This window comes from Scylla paramamosain, chromosome 25 (genome assembly GCF_035594125.1).
Source record: "Scylla paramamosain isolate STU-SP2022 chromosome 25, ASM3559412v1, whole genome shotgun sequence".
Lineage (NCBI taxonomy): Eukaryota > Metazoa > Arthropoda > Malacostraca > Decapoda > Portunidae > Scylla > Scylla paramamosain.
The window spans coordinates 19,872,776-19,900,404 of NC_087175.1; the positions used below are offsets into that span (position 1 = coordinate 19,872,776).

At 40.9% G+C, this 27,629-nt stretch overlaps 1 long non-coding RNA gene across 1 annotated transcript in view; it reads left to right on the plus strand.

The window, feature by feature from the left end:
* Positions 1-27,629, plus strand: part of LOC135113335 (uncharacterized) — a 141,063-nt gene that overhangs the window by 34,935 nt on the left and 78,499 nt on the right. The window contains exon 2 of the long non-coding RNA XR_010274797.1: positions 24,027-24,056. This is a non-coding gene — a long non-coding RNA (uncharacterized LOC135113335). The remainder of the gene's footprint in view (positions 1-24,026; positions 24,057-27,629) is intronic.

Consider the following 27,629-nt stretch of genomic DNA (forward strand, 5'->3'; position numbering starts at 1 on the left):
GACAGACGGATAGATAGATAGATGGATGGATGGATGGATGGATGGATGGATAGCTACATATGTAGATAGATACACACACACACACACACACACACACACACACACACACACACACACACACATTCAAATACTAAAGCGAGTGTTTAATGTCACACGGACGGGTTAGCGTGGCAAGGCGTCAGGCGAGGCTAGAGACGGATAAACCTGGGCAGTGTAATGTTACTTAAGGAGCTTGGGACAGTACTGAAATGTCTCCTGTTACTGCTTGTTAATATTCACTCGCTTCCTACACTCTCGCTACCACTGCCCCGACCTGAACCACCACACCTATTCCTCCTGCTTGGGACTACTGAAATCTAGCTTCTGTGTTAGTATCTACTCGCTTTGTCCTAACCAATAAACACCAAAAAACAGATAAAACACAAAAGGAGATGGAAAAATATGCGCCAACAAGAATGGAGGAAGGAAGACAGTTCAAGGAATAAATGAGGGAGGAAGATTATAAACAAGGAAGCAGTCAGCAAGATTAAGACGTCACAACCTGATAGATGAGAAACCAGAAGAGACCATCAGGGAGAATAACAAGTCACGGTACTCGTCCTTCACTAGTGCACCGGCCTAAAGAACACCACCTCTTCTTCATGGCATACAATACTCCTTGCCCTCTCACCCCTGCCAGCTTCCTCGTCGTTTCCATTCTCAAGTTATAAAGGGACTGCCACGACGTGTACGCCTGACGCAATTTCACGCACTTTCGTATTTTCTTATGTACTTGCATTCCTATGTGTCTTATCTACTAACGCCCGCCACCATGTTTTTTTTTGTTCATTTCCGTTGCTATCCACTCCGCTGTCTAACCCAAGGAAGGTAAAAGCACTTAACATTGTCTAGCCGCTCCTCTGGTTGTTTGACGTCTCCTGTCCTGTTTAAATGTACTCTGAGTTGCGGTCTGGTGTCTTGACTGTTGGTGTTTCAGGTTGGCGGGCAAGTATTCTTATTGACATTGTGACGTTCTATAATATGCTTATTATCGCAAGGCTGTGAATGAATGGAACAAACTCAGTAATTAGGTTGTTCTTGCTGAGTGAATAAAGTTTTAAAAAGATGTTGAGGTAAATTTATTGATATGTATGATAGGTGAAGATAGGCAGACATTTTTTTTTTTTTTTTGAAGGACTGCCACGTGTATGCAAGTTTTCCTTTCTTTTTTTTATTTGTTATTTATTTTTTTTAGGTTGATATACTAAAATCTGCTCCACACATCTTTCTACAAAACTATCCACTTCTTTCAGTGACACTCAGCTGTCTATCCTTCTACTCTCTTCTACGGCTTCCCTTTCAAAAGAGAAGTATCGAGACACCTCCGGAACTTTATTGGCCAACTTTTTCGAAACTCTTTTCATGACCAACTTTTTAGAAGCGGCAATATTGAGCAGTTTTTTTTTTTTTTCGTACTTCTACTATGTTTGTACCCTTGGTTAGTGTTCTTATCTGGTAAAAATGTGTTCTTTTTTGTTATTTTTTGCTTTTCTATTTTTTACATATATATACTTCGCAAGCCTTTATGTTAGGTAAAAATGGGAGTTTACACTTTTTATCGTGCTTTTTTGCTGTTTTCCACACTTGTCCAGCTTTCTTGTCAGATAAAAATCCTTGTTTATTTATTTATTTATTTTTTATTTATTTATTTTCATTTATTTATTTATTTATTTATTTATTTATTTTATTTATTTTTTACTATTTCTCTATACTTGGTCTACCTTCTTGTTTGATAGAAATGCGAGTTTATATTAGGAAACACCCCCTCATACTTCACCTCACATTATTTACAAACAATGGCACGGGCAGTCTCACGGCGTCACTGAGTCGCGACCAGAACAATTGGAGAGTCTGGTTAACCTCGCCACAGCTGCTACGTTGTCACAGTCTCCACGTGTGAATCAAATCAATGTTAATACAATAAAGTGTTTTTTTTTTCATTGCGTTATGCGTCTAGTAACTTTTCACAATAATGGGCAAAGTATTAAATGATTTACCTTTCGAATATAATGCCACATAATCATAAAATCGCTAACTCATTACCTTTCCTGCACTCTGCCAGAAAGTATCGCGGGAATGTCTGCCAAATTATTATTGTCAGTGTTCCTAAATGTTTCGCTGTGTGACCTCCACTACTTTTAATTGGCTCTGGTAGAAGTCAGGTAGAGTTTTCAAGAGAGCTTTCATGATTCTAGCTGATCTGACTCTGCAGGTGTTTTCATAAATTTGTGAGTGTTTTTCATGAATCTTGTCGAGTGTTTTTCATTAATCTAGTCAAGTATTGTTTTTTTTTTTTTTTCTTTTCATGGATGTATTAGTGTTTTTCATGAATCTAGACGAGTGTTTTTCATGAATCTAGTAGAATATTTTTTTTTCATGAATCTAGTCGAGTGTTTTTCATGAATCTAGTAGTGTTTTTTGTTAATCTAGTCGTGTTTATTTTTATTTTCATGAATCTAATCGAGTGTTTTCATTAATCTAGTCGTGCTCTTTTTTTTTATTTTCATGAATGTAGTCGAGTGTTTTCATTAATCTAATGAAGTGTTTTTTTCATGAATCTTGGAGTGTTTTTCATGAATCCAGTAGAGATTTTCTTCATAAATCTAGCTGTTTTCATGAATCTTTTTTTTTCATTAATCTATTTGAATGTTTTCATGAATCTAGTAAAAGTCGAGAAGAGTTTTCAAGATAGTCTAACAAGAATTCTGCATCGTTAGCACGAAAAAAAAAAAACTCCTGAGAACACAATTAATGAAAAGAAAACACTCCTGAGAACACAATTAATGAAAAGAAAACACTCCTGAGAACATAATTAATGAAAGAAAACACTCCTGAGAACACAATTATTGAAAGAAAACACTCCTGAGAACACAATTAATGAAAAAAAACACCACTAGTCATACCGTGTCTGCGACCTCTGAACACTCCTAATGAAAGAACAAAGCGATTAAAAACACGAGTCTGTACGAACAAAACAGCAGTTCATTTGTTGACTGGTTCGTGGTGAGTTGGCAGCTTCACGTCACAGGCTTTGGCGCCTCGACTCTTGGGCTCGAACGGGACGAAACACCCACAGCCAGGCGTACCAACCCTCCCTTGCTATACGAGTAATGTCCTTGTGTTGCTTGTGTGCAAGTTATACTCTTAAGCGAAAATTTATCTGCCAGGGAGGTTCGGCTTAAGAGACTGTGCTTGAATTGTGTATATATATATATTTTATTTTATTTATTTTGCATTGTTGTAGCTCAGTGATGGCAATATATTTACTTTACTCTTTGCAATACTTTACGGTATCGGGGCTTGCTGGAAAATTTACCATACAACTTAAGAAGCATGGAAATGCTGTCTATCCTCCTCTATACAACTCTAGTCAGGCGTACCAACTCTTCTACTCTATTAGGCCTTGCTGGGAACACTACCGTAAAAATTACACACACACACACAGAGAGAGAGAGAGAGAGAGAGAGAGAGAGAGCTGTCGTCCTCTATACTAGTACTATAACCAGGTGCACCAATTTCATCATCCCGTACTGATGGAAACAATGCTATTCAGCCAAAGCCAGGCGTGCCAACCCCTCCGACGTAATCAGACAGTTAACAGACCGGCGGCTTAGCTTGCAGGAGGTGTGGAAAAGATACACGAGTGACGTGGTGGTACAGGAGAGAGTGTGGTGGAGTGACTTAAGTGTAGCTGTGAGTGTAATTATGTTCAGTGAAATTTAACTTTTATAATGAAACATGAGAAAAGTTACTGGAGAGAGTGAATGTAATGAGTGCAGCCGTGAGCGTAGTTAGACAGTGAGAGATTCAACTTTACGTAATGATACAAGAGGAAAGAAGTGACTAGAGAGTGAAAATAATGACTAAGGATTAACTGAGTGTATTTGTGAATGTTTTTAATGTCGAGTGATGAATGTCAGTTTATAACACGACAAGAGGAGGTAAAAGTGAGTAGAAAATGAAGATATTGTGACCGAGTATTATCTGAGTGTAATTTTGTAACGTCAAGTGAGAGATTTAACTTTCATGATAAAACAAGAGAATAAAAATGACTCGAAAATTTAGATAGTGACTTGGTATTATTTGAGTGTGTGCATCGTATTATGGCAAGGAAAATAGCAATAAGAACTTAAGGATAACACAAAAACAAGAGAGGGAAATAGACATAGAACAAGAGGTGATGTGTCTCAACGATTAATTAACTCTGAAGAAAAACAAACAAGGCCCTTCGTAAAATCCCTGGTCCAACAATCGAATACCTTCAATAACAGCCCCTTATCCCTGTATCAATTACTCATTCAACTTCTCAATCCCAGGAAACGAAGGTAAGACAGACTATTAATATCCCTCACTTCCCTCCCCGTTGCTCAGCGTCTCCTTCCCTCTTAGCTCTGTCTTTGGAGTGACTTCTGAGCCGTGACTACCCACGCCTTTGGTCTCAAGTGATAGTGTTAAGGTGGAAAGGGGGGTGGGTAGAGGCAGGGGAGGCTGGGGAGCGGAGAGTGGTAGGGAGGAAAGGAAAGAGATAGGTAAGGAGGGGAGGAACGAAAGGAGGGAGACGGGTATAGGAGGAGGAAGGAGTGGGAGTGAGAGGGAGGCTGTAAGAGGAGATATGAAGGTATGGAGAGACTTGGAGAGGTATAGGAAGAGGAAGGGAAAGAGAGGAGGAGAGGAAGAGGATATGGAGAAGGAAAGTAGGAGCAGAGAGAGACAGAGAGAACAATAGATAAGCAAACACCCAGAAACACAGAAAAAAAATAAATAAAAGCACAACACTTCGTTACATTAACAGGGACAAGGCAACCTCCACTCTGACCGCTTCCCAGAACAGCACTTGCACCACCTCGAGCCGCTGCTGTATGTGACAGGCGGAGATTAACACGGCAAGCTGTCATCACTCGTACGGTGTATTGCATGCTAACGTGAAGTGAGAGAGAGAGAGAGAGAGAGAGAGAGAGAGAGAGAGAGAGAGAGAGAGAGAGAGAGAGAGAGAGAGAGAGAGAGAGAGAGAGAGAGAATAGAAAATAGGACTTAGGATCACAAGAACACAAGAAAATAGAGAACATTAAGGATTTGAGAACGCGAGAATGTAAGAAAATAAAAAAAAAACAGTGATTAAGAACGCAAGAACATAGGGAAATAAAGAACAGTGACGACTTAAGAACACGAGAACATTACAAAATAAGGACTAGTAATTAAGAACACAGGAACATAGAAAATAAGGAGCAGTAAGGACTTAAGAACACGAGAACATAAGAAAATCAGGAATATTGATTAAGAACAAGAACATTAGGAAATAAATAAAAAAAAAGTAGAGGATTTAAGAACATAAAATAAGAAAACAGTAAGAATTTAACAACACGAGAAAGTAAGAAAATAAAAAAAAAGATTGCAAAGAACGCAAGAGATATTTGAATTGGTTGTAGATAATGAAGACAGTAAATTTAGTGTAAAAATTAACTGAGGACCTGAAACTTATATATGTCGTTATTGTCGTTATAAGGATGAACACAAAAAATAAGGAAAGCGACAGTGAGAATTTAGGAAGGTAGGAAAAATAAGGAGTCTGTAAAAAGGAAAGCTATATACATAAGCTATCCTCTGAATACGTAAGAACAAATACCACTATATTCTTCAACCCCGATGACATTACAAGAAAACGAGAGAGTACACAAGACCAATCTTTACAACACCATCATCATCATCATCATCATCATCATCATCAACAACAGTGACAATAACAAAAGCAATAAAAAAAAGACCAATTAATGACACAAGACACCTCCTGAACACTTAAAAAAACAAACCTATTTACCTTCATCATCCACTTAAACAACAGCGACTTTAAGAGAAGAAAACAGAGTACAAAAGACCAATTAATTAACAACACAAACCACCTCCTGAACACTTAAAAAAATTAAAAAACACCTGCCTACATCATCCACTTAAACGAGTCACGTAACATGAAAACAAGAATACGAAAATACCAGTTAACTACCTAAAGCATCCTTACCACTTGCCACCACCACCATCACCACCACCACCATCAACTTCCCGCCCCCAAAACACCCGCAAATGTGTTGGTCTTGCATCAAAGTCACCCCCCCCCCCTCTCGGAGCTTCTCGTTACGTTGCATGAAAGCCGAGTCAACACGCTGTCTCAAGGCTTCCATTAACCTCCGCCGCCTTGTGAGGGAGCGAGGCGGTGTCGTCCTTGATCAATCCACCAATTAGCGACATGGCCAGCGGGGCAGAGAGAGGCTGGAGGGACTGTCACGGTCAATACTCCAGTAACAGTATTCGTTTGCATTTTTTTTTCTTTAAGTGTATTTATTTGTATATTTTGAGATTTTTCCTTGGTTTAAGTGCATTTGTTTCCATATTTCGATTTTTTCCCCTAATTTAAGTCTATTCATGTCTATATTTTTTGTTTTTTTTTTCCCTTGATTTAAGTGTATTCATTTCTGTATTTCGAGTTATTTTTTTCTTGATTTAAGTTTAATAATTTATATTTCGTTTTTTTTCCCTTTAAGTCTATTCATTTCTATAATTCGTGATTTTCCTTGATCTAAATCTATTCCTTCCCATATTTCGCGTTCTTTCCTTCATTTAAGTCTATTCACCTCTATATTTCGAGTTTTTCCTTGATGTAAGCCCCACCATGTGCTTATAAAACGTAACTGATTCTTAAGGCATCAAAGGGAAGACTGAGACACAAACACTAAACACACCAGAAACGTATCATATTTATTTGCATTTTTTTGAATTGTTCCTTGATTTAAGTGGCGGTGTGTTAATAGTCACGAAACCTGACCTAGTCTTAGGGCATCATATGGAAGACTGAAGGGTCTGGCACTGTCAATTTTCCAGTAGAAGACCATATTCGTTTGCATTTTTAGAGTTTTCCTTGATCTAACTGTATTCATTTTCATATTATGAGTTTGTTCCTTGATTTAAGTCCCCTAAATGTGCTCATAGGCTTATAAAACCTAATAAACATGAGTGATTTTTTTAAGGCATCAGATTAAGAACTGAGGAAAAAATCGTTAAATACAATAAGAATAAATGCAGCAGGTTGGTTGATTCTTTACCACAGTTGCATAAGCCAAAGCGAGCTACAAATTTGGTCTCGGCGTGCACACGAGCTGTTCCTGTTTACTAATAATGGAGGAACAGTTCAGGACTTAAGACTGAGTGGAAGAGGCTAAATACAGTGAAAATAAATGCAGTAGGTCAGTGGTTCTTAATCTTAACTGTACCAACAAAAAGGGAGTTACATATCAGTTCTCAAAGTGCACAGAGGTGTTTTTGTTACTATTAGTAGAGGCAGTTCAGAAATTAAGACTGAAGGAAATATGGTTAAAGCAAATATAACAGGTTACTCGTCTTCCTGCCTCGACTTTGCTGGCCAGAGCGAGCTACAAATTAGGTTTCTGCTGGTGTGCACATGAGTTGCTTTCGTTCAGTAGTGGAGGAAGCGGTTCAGAAGTTAGCGTTGTGGCAGAGGAACTAATCTTTGACGTGGTGGTGGAAAGCTTGTAAGAAATATAGTTTTACTGCAAATTTTGACAATACAATCTACGTCGCAAGTACAAACGTTGGCAAGTTTTTGGGTCTCATTATGTGGAGTATTTCTGATCCCGACTTCATCAGACGAAATTAGTTATGACCTTTTTTTTTTTTTTTCATTTGTTTATTTTGATAAGCATACTAACCAAAAAGGAAAATGCGGAGAGAAAAAGCCCACTCGACTTTCTGCTCCGAAAAGTCAGGCCGATTTACTTGCGGACGTATCTAGAAACTTTTCTATTGAAACTACTTAAGTCAAACGGAGGACAAGAACAGAAACAGGTAGTAGTAGTAGTAGTAGTAGTAGTAGTAGTAGTAGTAGTAGTGGTAGTAGTAGTAGTAGTAGTAGTAGTAGTAGTAGTAGTAGTAGCAGCAGTAATAGCAGTAGTAGTAGAAGCAGTAGTAATAGCTGTAGTAGCAGTAATAGTAGTAGTAGTAGCAGTAGTAGTAGTAGAAGTAGTACGTACTAGAAATAATTTACAAGGACATAAAACAAAATCCATAAAAAAAAAAAAACTCAAATTTATCAGCAGTATACATGAAACATCTGAAGTCCAGAATAAAAGAGTCCATATTTCAAGAGTCTCGTCAGGGGCGGGGCAGTAACGCGGCCGCCAGGTGCTCAGGGGAGGCGGGTGGCTGTATGTAAGTGGGGGGTTGGGGTCTGTGGGTCGGGGGTGAGGCCAGCACGGCGCCCCTGGGAGCTGTGCGCTGCCAGGAAGAAAGAGAGCCAGGGACGCGCCTTCTACCGGGATTACAGGGCGGTGTTTGAGTTCTGTGGAAGTAGAGCAGCCGCTGGATTTGGCTGGGTTCTGGTTTGTTTATTTAGTGTTTTGTTAGTATTTTGTTTTGCGTCAGTGAAGCTACACACACACACACACACACACACACACACACACACACACACTGCCTCTGTGTCTCTCTGTCTGTGTCTGTGTCTGTCTTACTCTGTATCTCTGTTTCTCTGTTTCTGTTTCTGTCTGCCTGCTCTCTCTCTCTCTCTCTCTCTCTCTCTCGGCGTGGAGCAGGTGCGAGGTTTTGGGTTCGTTGGTTCAGTATTGCCTTGTGTTTCGTTGGCATTAGTGAAGCTGCAACTCTTTTATTTCTTGTTTTCTTTATTTCCGGAGCAGCAGAGACATTCGAGATGCTTTTATCCAGTTTGTTTTCTTGTGTTTCGTTACGCTGCTATGATTTTTTGGGGGCTTTTTTTCATTTTTTTGGAGTGAGAGATCAGTGTTTTTGTTTAGTTATTCCGTTTGTCTTCTTGAATTTCGTAACGTTAATATTTTTGGAATGCCTTATCCTTTCTCTTCTTCACTTTTAGGCATGTGTTGGAGTGCCTTTCTTTTCTTTTTTTTTTTTTAGAATTAGACATAAGTGTTTTGTTTCAGGTATTCCATTTGTTTTTGTTTTTATTTATTTTTTCAAATTTCGTAATGCTATTATATTTTTGGAGCTTTATTTTTTTTATTTAGAACTGGACATAAGTGCTGGAGTGTATTTTTAACGTTATTTTAAGAGTTGGACGTAAGCGTTCTGTCTCAGTCAAGTGTTATGGTTCAGTCATTCCGTTTGTTTACTTTAGTGTTTGGCGATGCTATTGTACTGAATCTAGGAAACGCTTCATGGCTTCAGTATTTCCGGGTTTTGTTTTAGTTTTTAATCTCCTTAGGGAAGCAGCTTACGGTGACTGAGGTGCAGGAGTCATTAGTGGTGCCTGTGTGTTTTATTATTATTATTGTTGTTGTTGTTGTTGTTGTTGTTGTTGTTGTTGTTGTTGTAGGATCAGGAAAAACAGTAGAAGTAGTATTTGTAGTAATGTGGTGGTAATGGTAGTAGTAATAGTAGTAGTAGTAATTGTTGTTGTTATCGTTGTTGTTGTTGTTGTTCATGCTCTCGTTGTTGCTGCTGTTTTTTTTTTTTTTTTTTTTGCTGCTGTTTGTTGCTGTTGTCATTCTAATAGTAGTAGTGGTAGTTAGTAGTAGCAGTAGTAGTAGTAGCAATAGCAGCAGCAACAGCAGCAATAGCAGTAACAATAGCAGTAGTAGTAGTAGTAGTAGTTGTAGTAGTAGTAGTAGTAGTAGTAATAATAACCTGGAATTGACCGCTGACTGATCACCACCACAATAACACCACAACAACAACCAAAGAGTCACAAGGCACCACTGAAATAGAGAAACAGCAAACAGATAATTGGAGAAGATCAGAAAAAAGTATTTGTCCTGCAGGGGAATCATAGAGGCTAGTGATTGCACGGCTCAGTGGATTATAGAGGAAAGCCAGCACAAGCAGACCTCCATGTTCAGGATAGAATGTTTGATGACAGTACCCTGCGTCAATTAACAATAGAAAACGGTGAGGGTTGTTAGAAAAAAGTTAGGCTGTCTGTTGGAAATAGTTTGTTTGTGTTTGTTGTTAGAAGAACCTAGTGTTTGTTTGTTTGTTTGTGTCTTTGTTAGGAAAAGATATTGTCAGTTTGTCTGTTAGAAAGTAGCTTGTTTGTCTGTCTGTTAGAAAAATTGGTCCGAGTTTGTATTGGAAAAAAACTCGTCTGTTTGTGTTTCTGTTGGAAAAAGCTGTGTGTGTGTGTGTGTGTGTTTGTTTCCGTGCGTTTATTAGAAAAAAAATATGTCCTTCAGTTTATCTTTTTGGGAAAAAAACTTGTGTCCGTCTGTTTATCTGTAATGGAAAGCTTGTATCCGTTTGTCTGTTAGAAAATATCGTGTTTATTTGTTTGTCTAATAGAAAAGTACATTTGTCTATGTTTGTCCGTGAGAAGAAAAAAAGAGCTTATCTGTGTTTGTATGTTAGAAAAATTACGTGTCTGGCTTTCTGTTAGTAGAGCTCGTGTCTGTGTGTCTGTCCGTGCCTCCTTGCCCTCGTTCAGCCAAGCCAGGTGGGAGGAAGGAGAAAGCGAAAACCCTCTAGTGGCACAGGACTCCCAGTACGCCCGTTGCCTTCTGCCTCGCCACGTTCAGGTCGCATTAAGTCCTGATTTATCTCAAGGTTCGCTGTTTTTTGCGTGCGGTTTAAGATCAATGGGTTTAGACTCAAGAATGATTTAATTTATGAAGCGCCGTAAAGATGGATAATGGCTTCCTGCCCTAATCTGCTGTTTGATTGGAATATTGCGCCTATAAATCCGTGAACTTCAACACTTCAATACAGCTGTGCCCAGCCTTTGTGTGCTGGGTGTTGCATGGTGTTGATCGGCGAGGCAGCACACCCCCGAGGCACGCAACCCGAGGCGGCGAGTCCCCAGGGAGAGGAACCGTCAGGCTGAGGAACACTAAAGGCTTATATTGTTAATCATTTTCCTGAGGAGCTTTGCCTGATAGAAAAGTGCAGCGGGTTTTTTTTTTCTATCCATTTTTTTTCTTTTTGTCTGTGTGTGTATTTTCATATATTCATTTATTAACTTGTTTATTTATTTATTTATTTATTTTATTTCTCTATCGATATATTTGTCCATGTACTCGTATTATTATTATTATTACTACTACTACTACTACTACTACTTACTCTTATTCTTTCATTTATATTTCATTCATTTCATTTATTTACTTTCTTTATTTTAGGTATTTGTGACTGTTCCTTGCTAACCGTGTGGAAGGGTGAACTTTATACAAGTGAACAAAAGTGAATTTCAAACAGCAGCATACTTTTCAACGCTTTGTTTGGTTTTCTCATTAGGACTAATTTCAAATGCCACAGAGACTGATGGTATAGTGTTTTCATGGATATTTTCCTGTGATGGCGCCGGAGCCTTGCTAAACTGTCACTAGACCTCCCATAATTTCTACTACATCATGTTGAATGTAAGCTATAAGGCGACGAACTATTTAGTAATAATGTCCTATATAACTGACTGAAATACGCCACATTCAGTATCACACAAAAAATAACTGCTGGAAAGAGAGAAAAATGTATGAGGAGAAAAATTACAAGGAAAGAAAAGGGGAATGCGTTCTTGAGTTGGAGTGTTTTTTTTTCTTTTTTTTTACTTTTTTTTTGTTTCGTATATTTTAAGAATTAGACATACCTGTTCTGGTTTATCAATTCCGTTCGTTTTCTTCAGTGTTTGGCGATGCTGTTGCCGTATTGAGTAACATTCCCGAGGCGTTCAGAGCGTGTCGGGCTGTCGGTAGACTTTTTATTTTAGTTCATGTATGTCAAAAATTATTCAGCAGCAGATCTGTTCTGTCGATTGAAGTCTTGCCTCATGTTTTAACGACTAATTGATTGATAGACTCACTGACTGCCAGGTTAACTCATTATCTGAATAAGTTATGACGCCGCAAAAAACGAATTATTCATTGATTCGCTGACTGACTGACTGACTGACTGACTGACTGACTGACTGTTTATGGCGTCGCAACAATGACGTCATATGGCACCATCAATATACCTTAGCCTCTTCCCAAGTAGATCTCCTTCATTAATATTCCTTCCAAAAAAATTTCCCCATAGTAATTCTCTCCCTTGACAAATTAGATTATATTATTATTATTAGATTATATTATTATTATGTTATGTATTATGTTATTAGATTACGAGTATATTATGTTATGCTGTAGGTTGTTGTTATATGGATCTGGTGGACTAGATTAAACTTTTATGGAGGAATCTTTGTGAGTGGAATGTATCTGGATCAAATTTAAATAGAAGCATCACAGTATAGGTTTAGAAGAGAGTGTTACGTCTCCCTGTCGAGAATCTGATGAGTCTGTATCGAACTTGCAAATTCAAGGTATTGTACCACCAAGCCACAAGACTCAGCATTTTCAGTGATATTGTGCTGGTTTTTATTTAGTTAGCTAGTTAATAAAGTAGTTTGTTCTTCAGTTAGTTCTTAAGTTAGTTTAGTTAGTTCGTTAGGTAAGAAGATAGATAGATAGATAAATAGATAGTTCGTTGACAGAATTACAGGAATGGAAACCACATACAGCATATATATGTATGTATTTGAGGTTTCAATACATTTCCAGTCCAGTTCTTCCCTTGGCGTGAGCCTCTCTTACATAAAAAAAGTGTTATATCTATTCTGTTTTAAGCATCTACGTATAATCTTTCTTTTCTATACTTTCAATTATTGACAGATGGTTTCTTTTCACTTCAAGCTTCTGTAACTTGTCTTAGCTATACTTTCTGTTCCTTTCATTCTCTCCTCGCCGCCTCCAGACCTTCAGACAACTAGCAGATGCTTAATGGATGCTTTATCACGAAAAACAGAGGAAGAAACTCTGTGTTGAGCTGTTTGGAGCACGTGCGTTTGTCTCGATTAAGAACGAGGTCAGGTCTGCTTTCTTTCCTCCTCCTCAGCCCTGGAGCTGTAAATATTGAGACGAATGTGTAATGTTGTTTGTGCTAGTGAGGAACTGCAATCGCATCAAAGGCAAAGGCGAGGTGTTGCTAAAAAAAAGGTTAATCTAGTGAATGCTGTTGTGAGGGAAGGTCTGTCTGTTGTGTTGCGTCCCTGTAGTGTGTTAGGAAATACAGTGTTTCTTTCTGCTGGTGATGTTTTGTATGTGTGTGTGTGTGTGTGTGTGTGTGTGTGTGTGTGTGTGTGTTTTCAGTCATGTGTTCGTGTGTTGCTTTGTCTTTATCTTCGTGTAGTCTTTTTTTTTTCTTTGGTGTTTGTGTGAGTGTTCTATGTGTTAGTGTACGTTTTTGTATCCTAAGTGTGGCCATATTTATGTCTTTTCTATGAGTTGATGTATCTAAAAGCCTGTGTTTTATGTGTGGTTGCTTTTATGTGTGTGTACCCGTGTATCGTGTGTTGCTGCAGGTGTGCGCCGCGTATCATTTATGTGTTGTTGTATCTGTGTTTGTATGGCTCGTGTGTTGGTGTATTTGTGTCCTTGTGATCCATGTATGCATATAGTATATATATTGTATCCTTGCTTCTTTGTGTCTTTTATTGCTATATTCTTGCTTTCCTGCATCATTGCTTTGCTCTGCTGGCTTCGGTTTGAGTTAGGATATTGTGTGGGAATATTTTCTTTACACGCACACACACACACACACACACACACACACACACACACACACACACACACACACACACACACACACACACACACACACAGGTCCCCCATCCCAGTCTGCCCACCAGTGCTCTCTGCTCTCCACTATTGACATTTACTCTCATAAAGCTCAATGGGGGGAAAGAAAACATATTGCTGCCATTACGTCCAATAATCTGCGAGGAGGCAACCCGTCCGTGCCTGCGCTCACCGCCTCATTCAGCGCCGTGAGACAAGGCCGCGGGCACCGAACCCTGAGTAATGGACGCCTTAAGTAGTCGCTTTACATGGCCTTGCTCAGCTCAGCGAGGGAGGACGTGCGAGGATATTTAGATGCGAGTGAATTATGGGAGACCCGCGGCCAAGAACCTTAAACGGCCGCGGTTTGAAATTATGTTTAGTGTCTGGTGTGGGAGCGGCTGGAATGTGTTAGCAGCGCCGCGGCCAGCAGTGTGGCCCCCGAAGTGCTCCGCGGTGCGGCAGTGGCGAGGTGCACTGCAATGGGTGAAAACCAGGCACCTGTATGCAGCGGTGGTGCATAAAAGACCTTGAAGGAAAATAACAGACGCTGCGTGCTTGGCGTGCAGTGGTCACAGAAAACGTGTCACTTCCAGGCGGAAAATGTGTGATTTTGGAGAAAGAAGGACAAGGTGTGGGAACTCCCCTCAAGCAAACGCCGCTTTGCATTGCTGTACCGGTTGAATTGTAATATTTCACTGATAACTCGTGACAAACATTTTTTTTTTCTTTTGTTACTACATAATATCAATAAAAAAAATAATAATAAAAAAACGATGTCGACCTTCCTACTTTAGAAGTAAGGCCGATGCCCAAAATTGATTCATCGCTGTGATAGCGCAAGACTGACAGAGACAGACGTTTCAGTAATACAGACACACAAGAATGCATACCAAAATGATGACGGCACTTGCTGAGCCATGAGTACTGCTGTAGATGTGGGGGAACAAGACAGAATGAATCAAACAAGAGAATAATGAAGAGGTCACACCTGTAATTATTTCCGCGATTCATATTGAAACAAAGGGAGTAAGAATTAATTCAGTATTTATCATCCTTGTAGTGCACATCGTTCATCAGACAGGGGCAGTAATGATATGCGCCGAGCAGCGTTCATTACTCCCACAGCGGGCGGAGGTAACTCATGTCGCGGTGAACTGTACTACTCACTATTAACTGAGATACATTGACTCACGCACAAGTTATTTCAGCGTAATTCCGCGTATCATTAATTTGAATAATTGAAGCCATCGCATTCCACGGACGTAACGCGTGACATGGACGAGACTCCTGCAAACAACACCGCTAATATCATTTTGTGCCTGAGTTCACCGCACCAGACCTGTAGTTGAGTCACGCAGGCTGCAGGCAGAGAGTTGCTGCTGCCTGACGATGAACATAATATTTTATATAGCAGGGAAAGATCTTCAGAACAGTAATATCCTAAGTTTCGGTCACTAATTTTGGTTCTCTTATCTGGAATATTATGTGTGGAGAAAAAGCAAGAAGGGAGTGTATTCATATTTAGATAATACTTTATATAACAGGTAAGTGATATTGTCTTCAGAACAGTAATATTCAAGTTTTAGAAACTAATGTAGCTTTTACTTTGCTTATCTGGAATATTATGTCTGAAGAAAGAAAAGGAAAGAGAGACTCATATGTAGACACACTGGGGATCAATTTTCGACACTACAGAGATCAGATAACAAATCACAGAGAAGAAAATAGAGTCTCAGGAGAGGAAGACTTGAGACAAGACAAGGAGCTGCTTCCTCACATTAGATATTTATATCACAGGGAAGGAATATCGTCCCTGTAACATCTCAAGTTTCACTCACTAATGTTGCTTTGCTCACCTGCACAGATTCTTATGTGGCAGCAGGTCAGTCAGTGCCCAAAACATTCCCTTGGACAACGTGGCTGAATTGGCAATGAGTGAGTCATGTAGCACATCGGGGTTTAATGCCACTCTTCTTATGGTTGGCCTTCAAATTAACCTATTAGTTCTTCAAGATACACATCACCATAATGGTGGCAGCGGTGGGATTTCCGAGGGAGAATATTAAGCCTGAAGAAAGAAGGTGAATGGTGTATACTGGGGATCGACTAGAAACATTACGATAAAGATCAGACAACAAATTACTGAGAAGCTACTAGAGGAAAGATAATCTGAAGAAGAACAGACCTAAGAATTCTGGCGAGGAGGACTAAGAAAAGATGACCGAAGAAGAAAATTTAATAATCGTCTTGAAAACACCAGAAATAATATATATATATATATATATATATATATATATATATATATATATATATATATATATATATATATATATATATATATATATATATATATATATATATATATATATATATATATATATATATATATATATATATATATATATATATATATATATATATATATAAACAAAAAAAAAAAAAAGGAAAACCAAGCCATAGCACGACACTGAAAGCTGGCCAGCATCCATTAGCCCTGGTGACCACCCACGCCTGGATTGGTAATGAGTCATGGTCGTGTACGTTTGTGTCTTATCAGGAATTCGGTTCCCTGCCACACCGTCTCATAACTACGCTTCAGATCAGATCCTCAGTTTTCAGTTTATAATGCGTTACTGGTATTTCGCCGCCATCAGCAGGTGATATAACAAGAGTGAAATAAGCAAAATCTTCAGGGTCAGTAATCAGAATAGGACGAAAAATAATAGGCTCTTGCTTGATACAATGAGATTTCAAATAAGACAAAACTGTTCCTTACATGGAGTGGTTGATAAATGGAATAGATTCAGTAATCAGTTTGTTAGTGTCAAATCATAAAAGAGCTCTGAAAGAAGATTAGACAAATTTATGGATGAGAATGACAGATAGAAATAGGTAGGCATGATTTATACGGGAACTGCCACCTGTAAAGCTGATGGTTTCCTGCAGCCTTCTTTATATTATGTTCTTTTACTCTTATACAAGGCTTGGAATTTATTGATAGGAAGCTTTGCCGCAGCAGTTCATTTCTGACTCTTGCCTTTATGCTATATTTCCCGCGGGAGGATAAGGCCAAGGAGACTCCCGCGGCGGTGCTCGGCTGATGAAAGGCTCGTAGTGTATCACACCACGAGCCATCAGAGAGAGAGAGAGCAAAGAAAACTACGGGGAAAAATTAAAACACGCCGCGTGCCTTCATATCACTGCCTTTGTACCATTCAATTTTTTTAGACGAATGTTAAAAAAAAAAATGTTTCGTCTTTTTTCAACGCTTTTGAGCTCTCGACTTTCGTTTACTGCTACTTCCAGCCCTAGTCAGTCTCCGGTAACGAGTCTTGCCAGCGCAGAATTGCAAGTACATAGAAAGTTGACCTAAAATGTCGCGGTCTTGATGCTTCAGTACCCGTGTGTATGTAGTGGCTCATTGCTCACCCTGAAGCCAAGTTGTGATGCTCGTACAGTGGCACTTTACTTCCAATTATCTTCGGGCATCAAGCCACGCCCGCCGCCAGTGAATGCAAGACAAAAACTTGGATTGGAACGTCAGAACTTTGTAACCGGGAACCATTTGCGTGGCTTGTGAAAAAAAAAAAAAACAGAGAGAGAGAGAGAGAGAGAGAGAGAGAGAGAGAGAGAGAGAGAGAGAGAGAGAGAGAGAGAGAGAGTTCAGTTATAAGTAGTGCGTGTTCCCTTTTGCCAACTGAAGAAAAATCTGATACCCAAGCAATTTCCTTTTCTTTCGATGATGTTTTTTTTTTATATAGGAAATTATTACGAGATGTTTTTTTTTATTATTTTTCTACGTAATATTTCATGAGCATTTGTAGATCATAGTTATACACACACACACACACACACACACACACACTGTTTCTCGTTCGTGAAGAAAAGTTATGTTCATTACTGTTTTTGCAGCTTTAAACGTAACAATTTTATTATGTAACACACACACCCAGCACAGCACAGCACAGCACAGCACAGCGTTACCAGGTCAAATCGTCGCCCAGCACTCTCACCACCCTCGCTGTCCCAATATTATGGCCGTCAGCCTCCATTTCATTACACCACGCGCCGCCTCCCCAAAGAGTGTGGCTAGGAGGGCGCCTTGGACCATCGCAGCCCGGCAAGCACCACTTAGCCCCATATTGTAACAAGAATACTCGGCTTTACAACACGATACCACTGCACTAATGGGAAGGAAGCGAGCGATACTGAATAGATACAAAATACTTTCCTACGAAACTGAAATACTCAAGTAGATTTTATAAACTACCCTGAAAAGTACCCTAAAACTACCCTAAAAACCTACACTAAGATGTTCAAATATAGGAAAATTTAAATACTTGAAATGCCCAAAAATATACTATGAATTACCCTAAAGAATACTAAAAGACCATTCTGATTCAGGAGTCGTGTTACATTTTTGGTACTTTATAAACGCTTCCTTCATGCTTGTCATGGAAAAATGTGTAATTGGAAACGCGCTAAGGGGGAACAGAGTACACAAGAGACCAAGGAGCGCCAAACATACTGGTGCTTACAAGGTTGTTTGTGATAAAGAACAGAGGAGATCAATTACATATCAGCAAAACAGCAACAGAGGACGATTACAAAGAGGAGATGTGAATGACGAGGAAGGAGAAGAACAAGGACAGTGAGGAAAAAATGAGGAGGAGGACAGTGACAGCAACAACGACGACGATGACAAAAGAAGGGCAGGAGAAATAGATATGCATGTCAGAAGAAGATGAGGACGAGAAGGAAAATGATGACCACCACTCCTCTATCCCATCTCGCGCCGTGACCTAAAGACTGCTTTCCCTTCACCGTCAGTAGTAAAGGCAGACGTGACAGGGCGCCTGGATAACAACCACAGCGGGAGACACTCGTGCGCTGATGCTGGAAACCCGAAACTGGAAACTCGGAACTGGAAACCGTCAGCAAATATACCATGACTTGATCAGATTCCAGCTCACGATAAATATATCAGTCAAGTTGTGTGTGTGTGTGTGTGTGTGTGTGTGTGTGTGTGTTTTGAGTGTAATTGGAACGTGGCATTGGCGATCTGAGTGCACTGGATGGTGGGTCGTCCAGGTAGGTGAGTGTCCGGCGATCAATAGCTGTGCCGCTGCGAGAGGTGGGCGGCTAGCGGTGGGCTAGGAAAAAGTGGGCAGTGAGTAGAGGATGGAGAGTGGTGAGCTGTACTGAAAGTAGACCACAATCATAGGAGAGTAATAGGTGGTGGGCTGTAAAAGGTGGGTAACAAGTGGTGGGAGGAGAGAAAGCGGTGAGCTGGGAAAAGTGGGAAAAGTACGAGATGGAAAGAAGTGAGCTGTACTGAAGTGGGTAGAGAATCTGAATCTGAATCTGAATATTTGATGTGTAGGTCACCAAAGTTGGTGCATAACTTGCATAAGGGAGTGGAGAGTGGTGAGCTGAAGTGAAAGGTGGGCAATGAATAGAGACAGATTGGTGGGCTGGGAAAGGTGGGTAGTGAGTGGTTGGTGGAGTGGTGGTGGTCTGTGAGGAAGGAGGGTAGCGAGTAAAGTGGGCGAAGAATGGGCTGTGGGCAATGAAAGGTGGGTAGTGGGTAATAAGCAGTGAAATGAAGGGGGCGGGAAGTGGAGGGAGTGGCAGTGTATGGTGGATGATGGTGAAGGTGGTGGGCGGTAGAAGGCAGGTGGTGGGCGGTGGATGCCTGCCAGTGTATGGATAGCAGTGGGCAGCACATGGCGGGCGGCAGAAGGTGGGAGGCGGGCATTCGTGAAAGAAGTTCGTAATGGCCACTTGGCTGGAAGGAGACCTTGGCTTGAAGCGACACTACCAGTCAACCAGGGCACCGCGAGTCGCCTGGCCTTACCCTACCTAACCTACCCTTACCTAACCTGACCACACCTTATCTAACCTTAACGGACTTAAACTTAATCAAGCAAACGTAATAAACATGACTAATCTAACATAACCTTAATTAACTATCCTTATCTAAGTTATCTTTACCTAGCCTAACATAACCTAACCTAACTAATTAAACTAAGCTTGATTAGATCAATCTCACCTTGCCTTACCTTATCTTACCTAACCTTACTTTAACTTATCTTACCTTACTCAGCTAACCTTATCTTAATTAACCTAATCTAACCATAAAGAGCTTAAACTAACCTTACCTTATCTAACCTAACCCTATCATACCTAACCTAATTTAACCTAACCTAACCTTATCTTAACTAACCTAATCTAACCATAAAGAGCTTAAACTAACCTTACCTTATCTAACCCAACCCTATCATACCTAACCTAATTTAACCTAACCTAACCTAACCCTATCATACCTAACCTAACTTAACTCTAACCCTAACAACACACCACACTGGAACCTAACCCAGGCACAACGGGAGACTAACTTGGCATAAAATCAAATGATAAGCATAAATACACCGCAAGATATTTAAGAATAATTACTTTTTATTTATTTATTTTTTTCTGACGCATCGATAATGTTAGTGATTCATGGGAAAGGATTAATAAAACCTACTATTTTATCCTGGACGAAGACAAAAATAAAAAAAAAATGTTTCGTTGAAATAATTTGAGAACGCTTCATGAAAAATTACAAACGCTTAAAATTGCCAAAAAATAAATCTGTGCGAAATTGAAAACGTTATCCAAAGCGAGACGAATAAAGTAGCTGGCTTTGTGTGTGTGTGTGTGTGTGTGTGTGTGTGTGTGTGCGCGCGTGTGAGAGAGAGAGAGAGAAAAAAAAAACTTAGATGAGTAAGCAAATTTATACACGCATCTATCCAATCATTAATCCATCCATACATACATAGAGAGAGAGAGAGAGAAAGAGAGAGAGAGAGAGAGAGAGAGAGAGAGAGAGAGAGAGTGGGAGGGAATGAGGAAACCATTAAATACGTTAACAAATTTATAGACGCATCCTTTCAATCATCCATCCATCTACCCAAAATATACATAGCGCATACACACGTGCACACAGACGGCGCCTACTCCCCGCGCCCTGACACACGAGGTACACAGGCAGCCAATGGGTGTAGGGATTGAGATGGACGAGAAAATGAAGGTGTTAATTAATCTTACCTGTCAAATGTATGGTAGAAGGGGAGCCATCCATCACTGGGTTTACTCTCTCTCTCTCTCTCTCTCTCTCTCTCTCTCTCTCTCTCTCTCTCTCTCTCTCTCTCTCTCTCTCTCTCTCTCTCGTATGCAGAATTGTTATTCAAAGATTATCAAATATGTCGTTGAAAATTAGAAAAAATATTAAAACTGGTCGCTATTAAACGTGAAATTGATAAGTTAGTCTCTTCTAAGAGTAAAAATATAAAACCATTTATCATTAACATTTTAAAAACCACATAAGTTATCATGTAGAATCCTCAGCAATATTTCACGGGATTCGAACACTTGTGGAGCTAAGAATCCCAGAACTTCACCAGTGAGCCACAAGGAACAGCAAAAACTATCACTACCACTGCGGGAGTCATTGCAGCAGCCATCAGCGGGCCCTGGTGATGGTGGTGGTGGTAGGGCCTGGAACGAGGGAGGTGGCTGGCTGGCCGGAGGAGCACGCAGCGAGGGAGTTGGCAGCAGACCCTGAGTTTGATCACTGTGTCCCGAGTCACACCCAATCGACCCGCGGCCAATGGATGGGAGGGTGCCGTGAGCGAAGGGAGTCACAGTCAGCGAAATTCCTCGTTACTGCCGAAGTCAAGATCAGAGGAAGGGAACCAGTATTCTTCCAGCAGTTTTCCATTTCAGTTTTGGCTTGCATTCTGAAACGCTTTATTATCTTATGAAGACTATTGCAAAGGCCGCAAGGTTATTATACAGCGATATTCTCTATTACTGCCGTCAATTCAAGATCTGGGGAAAGGAACTTATATTCTTCCAGCAATCTTCTAGTCCAGATTTTGGCCTGCATTCTGAAACGTTTGGGTCTCATTTTCAAAGGCCACTACTTGTTAGTCGGGATGTCTCTCGTATTTTCAGTCAACGAAATTATCCGTTACTGCCGAAGTGAAGATCTGAGGAAATAATAAGTTTTCTTCCAGCAATCCTTCTGCAGTCTTCCAGTCCAGTTCTTGGCTTCAATTCTAAAAAGTGTTGTTCTCTCATAGATTATTTTTAAAAGCCACAGGTGAAATTCTCTGTTACTGCTGAAGTCAGGATCAGACAAAAGTAACTAATGTTTTTCCTTCAGTCTTCTAGCCCAGCTTTTTGTATTTTCTTTATAACGCTTATTTTCATCTTCAGGGGCCACGAATTATTATTCGGGTTATTTTTGGTATTTTTGTCAACGAAATTCTCTGTTACTGCTGACGTCGAGCTCTGAGGAAAGGAGCCAGTATTTTTCTAGCAGTCTTCCAATCCAGTTAAAGTCCCATATTTTGAAAAGTTTTGTTCTCATTTTCAAAGACCACAAATTATCGGTTAGGGTGTCTTTATATTTTTTATAGACGAAGTTCTCTGTTACTGCCAAGCCAAGATTTGTGAGGAAAGAAATCAACAGACATAAGTCTTCCACTATTAGTCCAGTCCAGTTCTTGGCATATTTTGAAATGTTTTTGCTCTCTCATAATGACTATTTCAGGTTATTAGTCATCTTTTTATTTTTTTTCAAGGAAATCCTTTGTTACTGTCGATGTCAATATCTGAGAAAAGGAACTGCCAGTCTTCCAGCACTCTTCCTGTCTTGTGCTTGGCGTGTATTCTGAAACGTTTTGTTTTCTCATAAGGAATATTTAAAAAAATACGGGGAATTATTAGTAAGGTTCTTATGGATATTTTTTTGTCGACGAAGCTCTCTGTCACTGCTGAATCAAGATCTAAGAGGAGAAACTAGCAGTCTTCCACTTTTGGGCCTGCATTCTGACTATTTCCAAGGCCACAGAGCTTATTAGTCGAACTCTTATGGATTTTTTGTTCCCACTGATATCCCACAGAGAATCCTCCAAAAGCTTACAAAACTGTCACTGAAATCATGAAAACACTCATGACTTCCGCAAGAAGCCGTTAAAAGAAGTCGAAGAAATGCGGTCCCAGTGACATATGAATGACGTGTCTTCACAACGTCTCTTACTTCCTTCAGCTTTGTCTTGTTTTTACTGGCAATGATTTCCTCTATGGGCTTCCAGTCACGCCACACCACCGTCCCCGTGACTCCCTGGCCTCGTGTGTCCTCGTGAACCCTTGGACTCGTGCCTCGCTTCGCCTGTGAGACAATTGGCATCGTCCGGAAAATCTTGGAAAACGAGGAAAAAGAAAACCTGGTCACTCGTAAAATTTGAATCATCCGCGTGAGTCGCCAGCGTTCTGTAGTGAGTGCTGGGAGCGCTTGATTTATGTCGCCTGGTTACAACGCCTGGTTTACAGTTCTGCTTTAGTATTCCTGTTGGCAATTCCTGGTTTGCAGTGTGGTGTATCTCTGCGCTGACTGGAGATTACTTCGTTTCTTTTTATTGGCTTTTTTTTTTTTTTTTGCTCCATCATTATTTTTATTTTTATTTTTGACATTTTTTTTTTACTGTGCTGAGTTCTTTTTTTCCTGGAAAGTGACTAATATTTTTTCCTTTTTATTTACGTATTTCTTTGTGTGTGTGTGTGTGTGTGTGTGTGTGTGTGTGTGTGTCACTCGTTTGATTTTCATATTTAATTAATCTTATATTTTTTAAGTTAGTGTTACGTAGCTTTCTTCCTTGCATTTTCTTTTATTTTCCTTCTTTTATGTCACATCAAGATCGTATCCCTACATCTTGTGTAACTTAAAATAAGACAAACTGTAAAGGCAATACTTTCTCTCTCTCTCTCTCTCTCTCTCTCTCTCTCTCTCTCTCTCTCTCTCTCTCTCTCTCTCTCTCTCTCTCTCTCTCTCTCTCTCTCTCTCTCTCTCTCTCTCTCTCTCTCACCCAATACCGCGTCACATAAGCGCCTCGCCATGCAGGAAGAGGCAGTTCTCGAGTGGCAGGGAGCAGGTGGCGGCCTGGCACAGAAAAGACGACCTCACATACACGGCCTTTAGTGCCTCCGGTGTGTGTGTGTGTGTGTGTGTGTGTGTGTGTGTGTGTGTAAGTAGTTGGGTGGGTCGGTGGGTAGACGTGTGAGTGTGTAGGTGTGGTTTGGGTAGGATGGTAGGTGTGTGTGTGGATGGCTATGTTTGTGTATGTTGAGAGAGAGAGAGAGAGAGAGGGAGAGGACGTGGTAGAGAGAAAGAACCTACAGACAAAGACTGATAGACAAAGACAGATGGACAGACAAACAGACAGACAGACTTAGGGTACGAGAGCACATGGCTTTTGTTAGAAATGTAAATAAATTCAACTTTTTAAGCCTCAAAATTAATCAGCATTATTCTTTTTACAGGAAGGTCTCTCGTTGGAAGCTCATGAACAGGTAAGCTTGCGTCATTACCTGCACACAGTGAACAAATGAGACTAATTCTTGTACCAAAATCTTTAATGTGCGAATGGCGGAAGTTAGCGAAAATTTATGTACATGATAATATAGAAATTCATAGGAAGCAGCAATAAGCCATCAGGCCCACACATGGCAGTCCCTGTACTACACAACATACCTACCTGCATCTATCATCCCCACTCATACATTTATCTAGTCTTCTTTTAAATCTCCTTATTAATTCTATTTTAAGAACTTGATTATTAAGTCTGTTCCAGTTACTTCACACACTACCTGAGAAACATTTCCTTCTTATATCCAACTTTATCAAGAGTGTGGTCATATCTTGCATTAGGAAGTAGGATTAACCCTTCCTTTGCGGTGACAACACAAACCTTAGTGCTTCATAATAAGTAGGTATATTACATACAGGGACTGCCACGTGTAAGCCTGGTCGCTTCTTGCAGCTTCCCTTATTTCTTATGTTCTTATGTTCATCAGGGTAACTAACAAGCCCTGGAAGATGTGAACTTCTCGCCTGAACGTGAATGTAAATGGCGTGTTTCAAGACTGTGCCGTCGACTTGCACCAAACCTATTCGTTAAGCTTGAGGAACTGAACAGCTTTAAATGTTAGTGGTACGTATTGATGTTATATTCTAGATTCGCGCAAGACTATTTTATTAAGCGTTTGGAGCTGAGCCACTTGTAACGTTAGTGTGGCGTATTAATTTTATACTCTGGACTCGCATAAGACTATTTCATTAAGCACCTTGTAATTAATTAATGATTCTGATAAAAATACAGTTTAGTTTGCTGCACGTTTCAAAGCAAGGCAGGAATACTTAGACAAATCAGCGAGTGAGAAGCATTAGTCAGCGGCAGTGTTTCCGTGTTCCGGCGTCTTCATGTGGTGAAATTACTGTGACTGCATTGGTGGAAAGGAGCAGAATACAAACTTACATGTTATTTTATTAATTTTATTCTTCTATACTTTTTTGCCTGCGTTATTCACTTCTGAGTCTCTAACAAGGACAAGTTTTTTTTTTTTTTTTTACACGATTATTCAGCAGGAGAAAAAGAAACATTCTCCTTGGAAATATTGTCTGGCGTCGCTAATTCCATGAACTTTCAATAATGTCAATACCGATGCAAGAAAAATAAGGCTGGAATTCTGCTGAGTGTGTGTGTGTGTGTGTGTGATGGTTGTCTGTATATCTGTCTTTCTGTTTTTCTGTCTTTCTTTCTGTCTTTCTGTTTGTCTGTCTATCTTTCTGTCTTTCTGTGCGTCTGTTTGCCTTTCTATCGTATCTGTGTGTGTGTGTGTGTGTGTGTGTGTGTGTGTGTGTGTGTGTGTGGGTGTGTGTCTACCTATCTATTTCTCTGCCTATCTGTCTGTTTGTATATCTGGCTGCCTGTCTGTCTGTCTGTCTGTTGTCTCTGTCTGTCTCTGCCTGCCTGCTTGCCTGCCTGCCTATCTATTTGCCTATTTGTCTGTCTCTATGTTTATCTCTTTTCTTGTGTGTTCGTCTCGTTATCTCTGTCTGTTTCTCTGTCTGTCTGTCTGTCTGTCGTCTGCCTGCCTGTCTGTGTGGAAATGCGGGATAGTAACACAAGTCAGCAGAGAGAGGAAGCTTTTGACCAGGGAAGAGAGAAAACCAGGGAGGATAAAAGTGAGGGTCGGACCGTGGAGTGGTGGCGGGAGGAGCGGTGCGGCGGAGCGTGAGGCGGCGGTGCTATTAGTGCTATTAGCGCAGGCAGAGGGCGCCGGAGAGAGAGAGTCAGGAGAGGAAGGTGCGCCGCCCGTCACGAAGAGGAAGCTTCGCCGTAATGAGATAAAAAAGAATTCCTCGAATGAAATTATAAAATACTCAGACACTCGTCGGAGTCTGGCGGCGGGAAATGTCAAGTGAGTGAAGTGCATGGCGGCGATGGCGGCGGTGGTGGTGGTGGTGGTGGTGGTGGTGGAGGCTGGGACTGTGGCGGTTGTGGTGGCTGTAGTAGCGGCAGGGGCGAAGGCTTCAGTGGTGGCTATGGCGGAGGCTGTGGCGGCGGTGGAAGCTGAGACTGGGTGGTGGGAGCAACGTGATCTCTGGAGAGCGAGGAGTGTCTCTAAGGGCTCCTGAAGGCCGCGCAGCCCAAGCAGGCTCCTGGAGGTGGGAGGTTCGACGCGGTGACCTGCACGGGGGGGGGGGGGGGCGACTTTTGGTCTAAATTCAAGGCGGCGAAATTTTCCAGCGTGTGGTAATGAATTTTTCAAAGTTAAGCTGCTCACCGAGCGGAGAGTGAAGGGCCTGATGCACTGCAGCGTGGCGGCTCGAAGGGGCGGGAGGAGGCGGGGCAGGACAAGAAATATAATCTAATAATTCCTCCTTGCGCACGACACTTTGACATCACAGCCCGTATATAAAGTGCGCCCCTGGGAGTGCCTGGGGGAGACTGGGGGAAGGAATACTCTAGGGGCAACGAGAGGGGTCATAGTAGTAGTACCTTTACCTTGGGGGGGTGACATGTAGAAGTAGCAGGAGATACGCGAGCCCAACGCACCCTCTCTTCACCTGTCTGTCTGGCTGGCTGGCTGGGTGGTTGGGTGGGAGGCTCGCTCTTCTCCTCCGCGGCGCCACTAACTCAATTCGGCAAGTTTATTTTGACTCACCTGATCGCGTCTCGAAGTTTGCCGTAGTGAAGGAGGAGGAGGAGGAGGAGGAGAAAATATTTTGCCTCCTCCTCCTCGACACTCTTTTTACAAACTTTGTAAACATAAACAACACACTGAATATATTAAAACCTAACCTCGTGAAATTTGCCTAAAGACTGTGTGGTATTTAAACCGCGAAAACAAGTGTTGGTTTGTGGCGTGGCTTAGAAACAGCAACACCAAAGGGCACCAGATGAACTATTGTGTTGCTGGAGTCTCCTTAGCAACGACAAGACAAGACAGGCACGCCGTCCTTTCCTTTCCTTCTCTTCCTGGTACTTCAAGTTGCGTGAGGGAGACGAGAGAAGGGGGGAGGTGGGGAAGGAAGGGAAGGAAAAGTGGAATGGTGACCGATGATAAAAATGTGGTGAAAGGAGAGATGACGGTGTAGTGTCGCTGATTTTACTAGTAGTAGTAGTAGTAGTGGTAGTAGTAGTAGTAGTAGTAGTAGTAGTAGTAGTAGTAGCAGTAGTGGTAACAGTAGTTAGAGGAAAGTTAGAGGAGAAGAAAAATAAATGTGAGAGAAGAGAAGGGTGATAGTGGTAGTGTTGCTGGTTTTAGTAGTAGTAGTAGCAGCAGCAGCAGCAGCAGCAGCAGCAGCAGCAGCAGCAGCAGCATTACTGTAGTTGTAGTAGTAGTTAGGGGAGAGGAAGTTGTTATTCAGGTGACGATTGTGGCGGTGGTGGTGGAAAGGAAATGAATAAAGGAAGGAAAAGAGAGATGCTTAGATAACTTCTGGAGGAGAAGGAAGCTGTGGGGAGAGAGAATTACTTCCCAGAGAGTTAGAAAGTTAAAGGAAAGAGAGACAGAGAGGGAGAGCGCTGTGTTGGTTGGTGTGGGAGTAAGACTATGGAAACACCAACCAAAATATAG